Genomic DNA, 7253 nt, shown 5'->3' with positions numbered 1-7253 from the left:
TAATGGTTGTTAAAAGTTTTTTGTGTTTTTTAATTGAAGTATAATTGACTTACAATATTATTAGTTTCAGGTGTACAACATAGTGACTTGATATTCTTATACATTACAAAATGATCACCATGACAAGTGATCTTTGAAAGCTTTTAGGAGTAGTTTGTTTTTGTCTGAAAAATAAAAAGACAAAAATACTTGATCATAGGCTGAGAATCACATCTTGTGATTATTTTTCTAGTTGAAGCAGGACTCCCACTCAACTAGACAGTCCATTGGTGAGGGCTGTGCAGGGTTTATTCAGCACCACTCCTGAGTACTTCATCATTGCCCGTCATGGGGCTCTTCTCTAAGCTCACTCACTGGGCACCTCCAGGCAGCAGCTGTATTTCAGATCATTTTCCTAACTCTGGGCAATGATGTTTGGCCTCTTTGAACCTTTTCCGGTCTACCTCAGCTTCTCCAGATTCCAAATATTTCTTTATGCTTAAAGTCCTAATTGCTTCTTTTAACTAGCAACGGAGTCCAAATTTTTATCAGCAGAAATCTTGTACCTCCTTACTCAAGGGCAGAGAGAACTCAGTCTTCAAAAACCACAATTGCCTGGTGTCTGCTTCCTGGAGAGGAGGGGAGTTGTTTGCATTCCATCTTTCTTCTAGAACTCCTAACAACTTCTAATGCAGCGAAGAAAAGACAAAACAGCTGAGTTTACATTTCAAAGTAGATTGAACATTCATATTCTGCTAGACATAATCACAGTAGCAGAATTAGCATTGTTAACAGAGGTGTGTACAAGATGCCTCTGTACACACACGGAGGAGCTAACGGGAGGGAGAAACGAAATCCACTGCTTAGAAAAAGGAAGAGGGGTGAGCAGGGGATCAGCAGAGACTATAAAGCTTCTCATAGGTAATATCTGAGCTGAGTCTTCAATAATGTGTGGTGGACAGTGCCAGCATCTCAGATAGCAGCCCAAGCAAAGACACAAGGGCATGAACAAGGGCATGTTTAAGGAACTGTGACCAATTCTGAACTGGTGCAGTGCGAGTGGTAGGATATGAGATGGGAAAGGTAAGCAGAAATCAATCAGATTGGAGAGTGCCTTTTTTGCCACTCTAAGGTCTAAGATTGCTGTTGAGTGCTGTGAGGTTAGGTTACCTTATTGGCAGAGCAGTGTGGTTTAAGATCTAGATGAGAAAGGGTTAGGATAAGAAGCTTGGAAGTCAGTGCACTCAGGGAAGAGATCTATCATCCCAGAGGGGACCATTTGGTAAAATGGTAAAAGAGCACATTTAAATCTTGACTTTTAAACTTCTTAGCTTGCTGAGCCTGTGGGTTGACTAAGAGTTGGCAATGTAAGATTTAAGACTCTAGGTTATATGAGAAACTGAAAACTTTGGCTGCCTGGACTGAGAAACTCTTTGGTCAAAGAGGAGTCCAGGAGGCAATTTGCCCTCTAGTGGCAAAACCACAAAGTATTTTCTACTTTGCTAGAAAGAGGACTAGAATACACAGTACAGATCATTTGGAAGTGCTTACTGTGCTTCATGAAGCTATCTAAATTACTACCTAGACTTGAATATCTACCTTAATACACAAGCCTAACATGGATTCGTTGAAACAGAAAAAAAAGATGTTTAATAATAAAAATCTATCATACATACCACTAGGTTATACCACTGTCATTGAAATTATTTATTGCCATGTTCTAATATTTTGCTTAATAGATAGGAATGAAGATTTTTAAGTGTAGAGATTTTATTCTTTTACATGTACAACGTAAGAAAATATTTGGAGGTACAGAGATGTGTCCTTGCATATCCAAGAATCTATTTTAGGTTCTCTGACTGCTCACTTATACTCCCTTTTTTTTTCTTTCTTTTGGCCCCGCCAGTGGCTTGTGGGATCTTAGTTCCCCAACCAGGGGCCTGGCAGAGAGAGCACCGAGTCCTAACCACTGGACCGCCAGGGAATTCCTGATTGTTCACTTAGATTCTACACTTGCCATCTAGAGAACTTTGGCTACTCAGTTGAGCATTATAGAGTTTCCAGTTCATGTCTTTCTTTTTCTTTCTTTTCATATAAATGGTTTATATTCTCTTGAGGAACTTTGGGTGTTTTAAAGTTTTTAATCTTTAAAATGTTTAGTCTTTTGAGAAGTAATGCTTTCTCCTGCCTTTGCTAAAGGCATTTCACAGAAACATTTCATTATTTATTTATAAGGGTAGGCCTCCAGAATAAGGTAACGTTACCATTGGCCTACTATAGCCTCTGCACACATGAATACATTCATAATTGATGGAAGGATCTATGCTACTGCTGCAGTTAGAACAAACCTAAGGTCAGATCTCTGGGAGAGCAAATCCTGTCATTACTTTCGTTAAGAAATGAATAAGGGGCATAAGTTTAAAATTATCTAAAAGGAGACATGCATGTCAAGTGGGTAGGGGAAAGAGAAGGAAGTGTGGGAAAGAGGAGAGAAAGCAAACTGAAGAAAACAAGTCTAGAGGACTATTTTGAGCCATGCCTTGCTAAGCGATTTTTGTTTTCTTTCTGAGCTGTCTCTCTTGTTGGGGTAGGTTAATGATTGACCACTATGTTAGCCATTTTTGCTGGCAGTTAGGCCCTCAGAGAAACTGAAAATCTTTGAGAAACAATAGAATTAAATTGCCTTAGGAAATTCTGATCAGATGAACATCAAACAGGCAGGTGAGGTTTCTCCTGGAATGCTTCTGCCCAGGTTTCCTTCGAAATTATCTCATTAGAGAGTTCTCCTCTATACAATGGATGACTAATGATGAGGATGTAGAGCTATTGACATAGGAAGATATTCACCTGTGTGTAGCTAAGGGGAGTAGGGGAAGTGAGTTACAAAATATATGCATAGTGTAATGCCATTTTTGTAAAATATATATGTGTATATATATGTATTTATATACACATATTTATACACAGATATTTGTGTATAGAAAACCATCTGGATTTACTCTGAATGTTAATAAGGATTGTCTCAGGTTGGTGAGATTGTGGATAATCTGAGTCGCCCCCCCCTTTTTAAGTTATCTGTATTTTTTTAAATAATTTTTTAAAAAGGATATAAATGTTTTCTTAAAACAAAAGATAGTTACATTGTAGGTAGATAACTGTTTGAAAATACTCATTTATGTGTGTATATATGATTGATCTGGGTTTAAAAAAATTATTCAAAATCCTTCAGGAATTTGAAAAAATAAAGATGAATGCTAATCTGATTTTAGAATGGCATAGACTTTTTATGTGTTAAAGGAAAGTGACAAAAAAATAAAATATTAATTTATTTTATCACATAATTTTTAAAGCCTCTATAAGTTTTTAGGTGGAAATACTGTTTGAATAAGGATTAAAGACACATACCAAACTCAGATAAAATATTTATAATATACAGGACCAATTAAAAGTGCACAGCACAACACCTGGAACAAGGTAGAGGTTTAATAAATATGAGCCGTTATTATTATTACTTAATAAATATGTGCCATTATTATTATTAGTTATATTAATAAATATAAGCCATTTATTGAAAATCAGTAAGAAAAATAAAAATTCTTCAAAACTGGACAAATGAAATGAACAAACAAGTTCATGCAGCGGCAAATGGAATCAAATTTTAACTATCTAAGAGTTATAGAAATGCATGTTAAAATTATATATATATAACCATTCTTTACCTACTAAATGAACAAAGATTTATAAAAAAAGAAAAAATTCACTTCCAGTGCTGGCAAGGTTTCAGAGAAATGGGTACTTACTATGCAAGTGAGAATATCAATCAACACAAACTTTTCAGATGGCAATTTGTCAGTAAATATCAAAACCTTAAAAATATTTATGCCTTTCAATTCAGCAATCCCATGCCCAGGAATTTAGCTTAAAGAAAGAGTCAGGAATGTTAACATACACTCTTTAGAGACCGAGTAATTTCACTTGCAGGAGTTTATCCTACAAATAAACTCACACGTGTAAAATGTCACAGATACAGGGTTATTTATGCAGCTTTGTAATAAAAGATTGTAAACAACGTAGGTCACCATCAATAGGAGTAAGATAAATAACTTATGGTACTTCTAGACAATAGAATATTATGGAGGTATAACAAAATGAAAAAGAATGTGGCTGATGTAGAAAAAAAAACCTTGCAATATTTTAAAATTAAAATTACAAAACAATGTAAAAATGTGGAAAATAAGAATCTATTTCTGTTTGCTTGTATATTCATAGAAATACTCTGGAAGGGTATACAAGAAATTAACAATAGCAACTTCTGTGGTGTATGAGTGGGAAATTAGGCAGATGTAGGACAAGGATGAAGGGGAAAATTCTCTTTCATTTGGTTTTTGAACACATAGATGCATTAGTTTTTTTTTTTTAACTGAATGAATTGAATTTTAAAAAATACAGAATGCAGCTGTAAGATGGTGTGGAAAAGTCAAGTACCTTTTAAATGTCCAGACTGAATAAATAAAATACCTTAAATTAATTGTGCTTATCCTTTCCTCTTTGAAGACAGAAGAATTGCTTTTATTTTCTTGGCATCCTCATACCTGAAAAAGTACCTGCACATAGTAGGTACTCAGTTATTTTTAGGGAAATGAATGAATCCGTGCAGGTTTAAAAGTTAGTCACCAAAGAAAAAGCCACAAGGACTTTTCACTTTCTGGATCATTTTTTCAGCAAAAACTAAAACTTTTTTGAGAGAAGACTGAAAATAAAAGTCCCAAGGGTCCAAGTAGGTATTTTACGTACTTACCTCTTTCATCAGCTGTAATCCTAAAGAGGCTATTAATGTAGATTGTTAAAGCTAAGATAAAATAACTGTAAGGCAACACACTGCCACACTATGGTACCATATAGTTTCATAGACCGGGTTTATCATTTCCATCCAATAATGTGCCAAATCACTTTTCCTTTTCTTGCCAATGAGAGATATCAGTATACGTTCACAACTAAGCCATGACAGTAATGAGGGATAGAAGACATTGAGCATAGAGAATGTGCTATAAACCATCAAAATCCACCAAGTATTAAAAATGATATTGTAACTACCGTATAATAGTTAGCACTAGGGGAAATGTTCAGGAGCAGAAATGAAGTCTCTGAAATGAGCTGGTGATTATATATTAGGATTAGTGATTCTCAACACTGGCTGCGCATTATAATCACCTGGGGAGCTTTTAAAACTTCTGATGCCAGGACTCTACTCCCAGAGAGTCTGATTACATTCATGCGAGGTGGAGCCCAGGCATTCCTTTTTTTTTTTTTTTTTTTTTTTTTTTTTAAGTTCCTGGGGTGATGCCTATGTGAAGTCAGGTCTGAAAAACATTGGATTGGAATATGAGAAGGATGGAGGGAATTCTCTTACAGGAAAAAAGATGACTTAATCAGCTGGTTTCAGGCATTGTAACATATAAAACCAAAAATTTTCAGATTAAATCTTGCCCTTTATTTCATCATCTCCCAGACCTTATCTGAAACTCCATGCTTGGACTATTAAATTATTTCCTATAGGTCTGTCTCTCTTGCTTTCATTCTTACTTCATATTTCCACTTTGCACAACAGTAACAAATGGTTTTCCTTATATCAAGAACTCTGCTATCTACAGAATGTATGCAATCTACAATTTTCAGGTTGGCTTCCACTCTGAGCTCTGCCATTACCTAATGGAATCATTTTGCTGCTCAGTTTCCTCATCTGTAGCAAATTAGTTGGGGCTAATAATGTCTAAGGTTCTTTTCAGCTCTAAAATTGTAAATTTCCTATTTCATTATCATACTACCCATCCCCCACCAGCAAATATCCAATCTCATCTTTTGTAGCTCTCCAAAATATTTCTTAATTGAAGTCAAACAAAATCCTCTCCACTGCCCTACTTATTTCTTGCTCCTTTCCCTCTAGCGTCTGTTGTTATTTATGCTGTTTCTTCTCCTGAAAGTGTTTTCATTCCCCTCAGCCTGTCACATCCTCAGACACTTGGCTCAAACTCACCTCCTCCAGAGGCTTTCAGGAAATAACACCACCTTACACCCATCATATACTTACTTTAAGATATGATTAGTACTTTGTAGTGTAGACCCTCTTTACTCAAATTATGGTGCATGGGCCAGCAACACTTGGACGCCTGTAATACATCCGGAATTGCAACCTGCACCTGAGTCTGCATTTCAACCAGATGCCAGGTGACTTGAATGCACATCAAACTTTGAGATGCACTGGTCTGTAACAGCTTATTAGCATCTTCTTTTGGTTTCTAGTTTATTTCTTACTTGCATATCTTTAAAGATTTTCAGGTCAGAGATCCCATCTTGTAACTTAAAAAAAATTCAACTAAAACTTCTAGTACTCACGTAGAAGGCACCCTGAACTGTTCGTTGAATGAATGATCATCGTGTTTACCACGATGGAATAGGAATAGTAAACTCAAAATTTAGTTTTAATGGTTGATAAATACAATGATGGGCTTATAGAACTTTAGGGGTCTTAAGAGAACATCTCACCACGTCTGCTCCTTTTACCGATGAAGAAACCCGGAGAGGGGAATGACTGCAGCAGATTGAACATCTTCTCTAACGTTCAGGCCATACTCTTTAGTTTTCCAGTTTCTGTAACAGTGAATGCATCACCACTCTTGACACCACCAAAAGCCAACAAGTAAGCACCCAAAATAGATGTTTAGGAATTCAGGGGTATTTATTTGACTCAAGCCTTTACTCAAAGATTATTTGCTCTTGCATTGTAGATTATCCATCACAATTTAGATTGCTTACCCTGTCTGAGAGAGTGCTAAACGCTGGGGCTACTGAAACAACCATGACCCAGGACTTGGCTCTCTGGAAGTCACTGTCTAATGGACAGCAAGACAGGGCAGAGGAAAAACAAAACATAAAAGCACTGAAAAATTAGAGCCTTCACCTTCTAGACCCTTGAAGACACTGTATAGTACAGCACAATGGAATGATGGAAGAAAACGCAGTCGGCTCCAAGCCTGAATCATGAGTTACATTTCGTTCTTCCCTGTACAATCTTAAACTCTTCTGAGCCCTCTGATTCCTTTTTGTGTGTGTGTGTGTGATTCCAGCACAATGCAGAGCACACAGTAAGGCCGCAGTGAAGCAATTCAGCACTTTCAAAGTCCACTTTATCTACCAGGACAAGTTTTATTTCGTTTTCCTTTTTTTAATGAGTAAATGGCATAGTCACAATAGGTGGAAAACAAGTCCTCTCTAAC

The 7253-nt window shown here is 36.4% G+C and overlaps 1 long non-coding RNA gene across 1 annotated transcript; it reads left to right on the top strand.

Annotated features, from left to right (window-relative positions):
* Window positions 1-6636: 6636 nt before the first annotated feature.
* On the top strand, window positions 6637-7072 carry LOC309638871. The gene is made up of 2 exons (XR_014251373.1): window positions 6637-6676; window positions 6765-7072. It is a non-coding gene; the product is annotated as an uncharacterized lncRNA (long non-coding RNA).
* The last annotated feature ends 181 nt before the right edge of the window (window positions 7073-7253 follow it).

Source organism: Balaenoptera physalus (assembly GCF_965194825.1).
Source record: "Balaenoptera physalus genome assembly, chromosome: 11".
NCBI classification, from domain to species: Eukaryota; Metazoa; Chordata; class Mammalia; order Artiodactyla; family Balaenopteridae; genus Balaenoptera; species Balaenoptera physalus.
The sequence above is the reverse complement of the archived record's forward strand: the minus strand, read 5'-3'. Positions and strand labels throughout refer to the sequence as shown.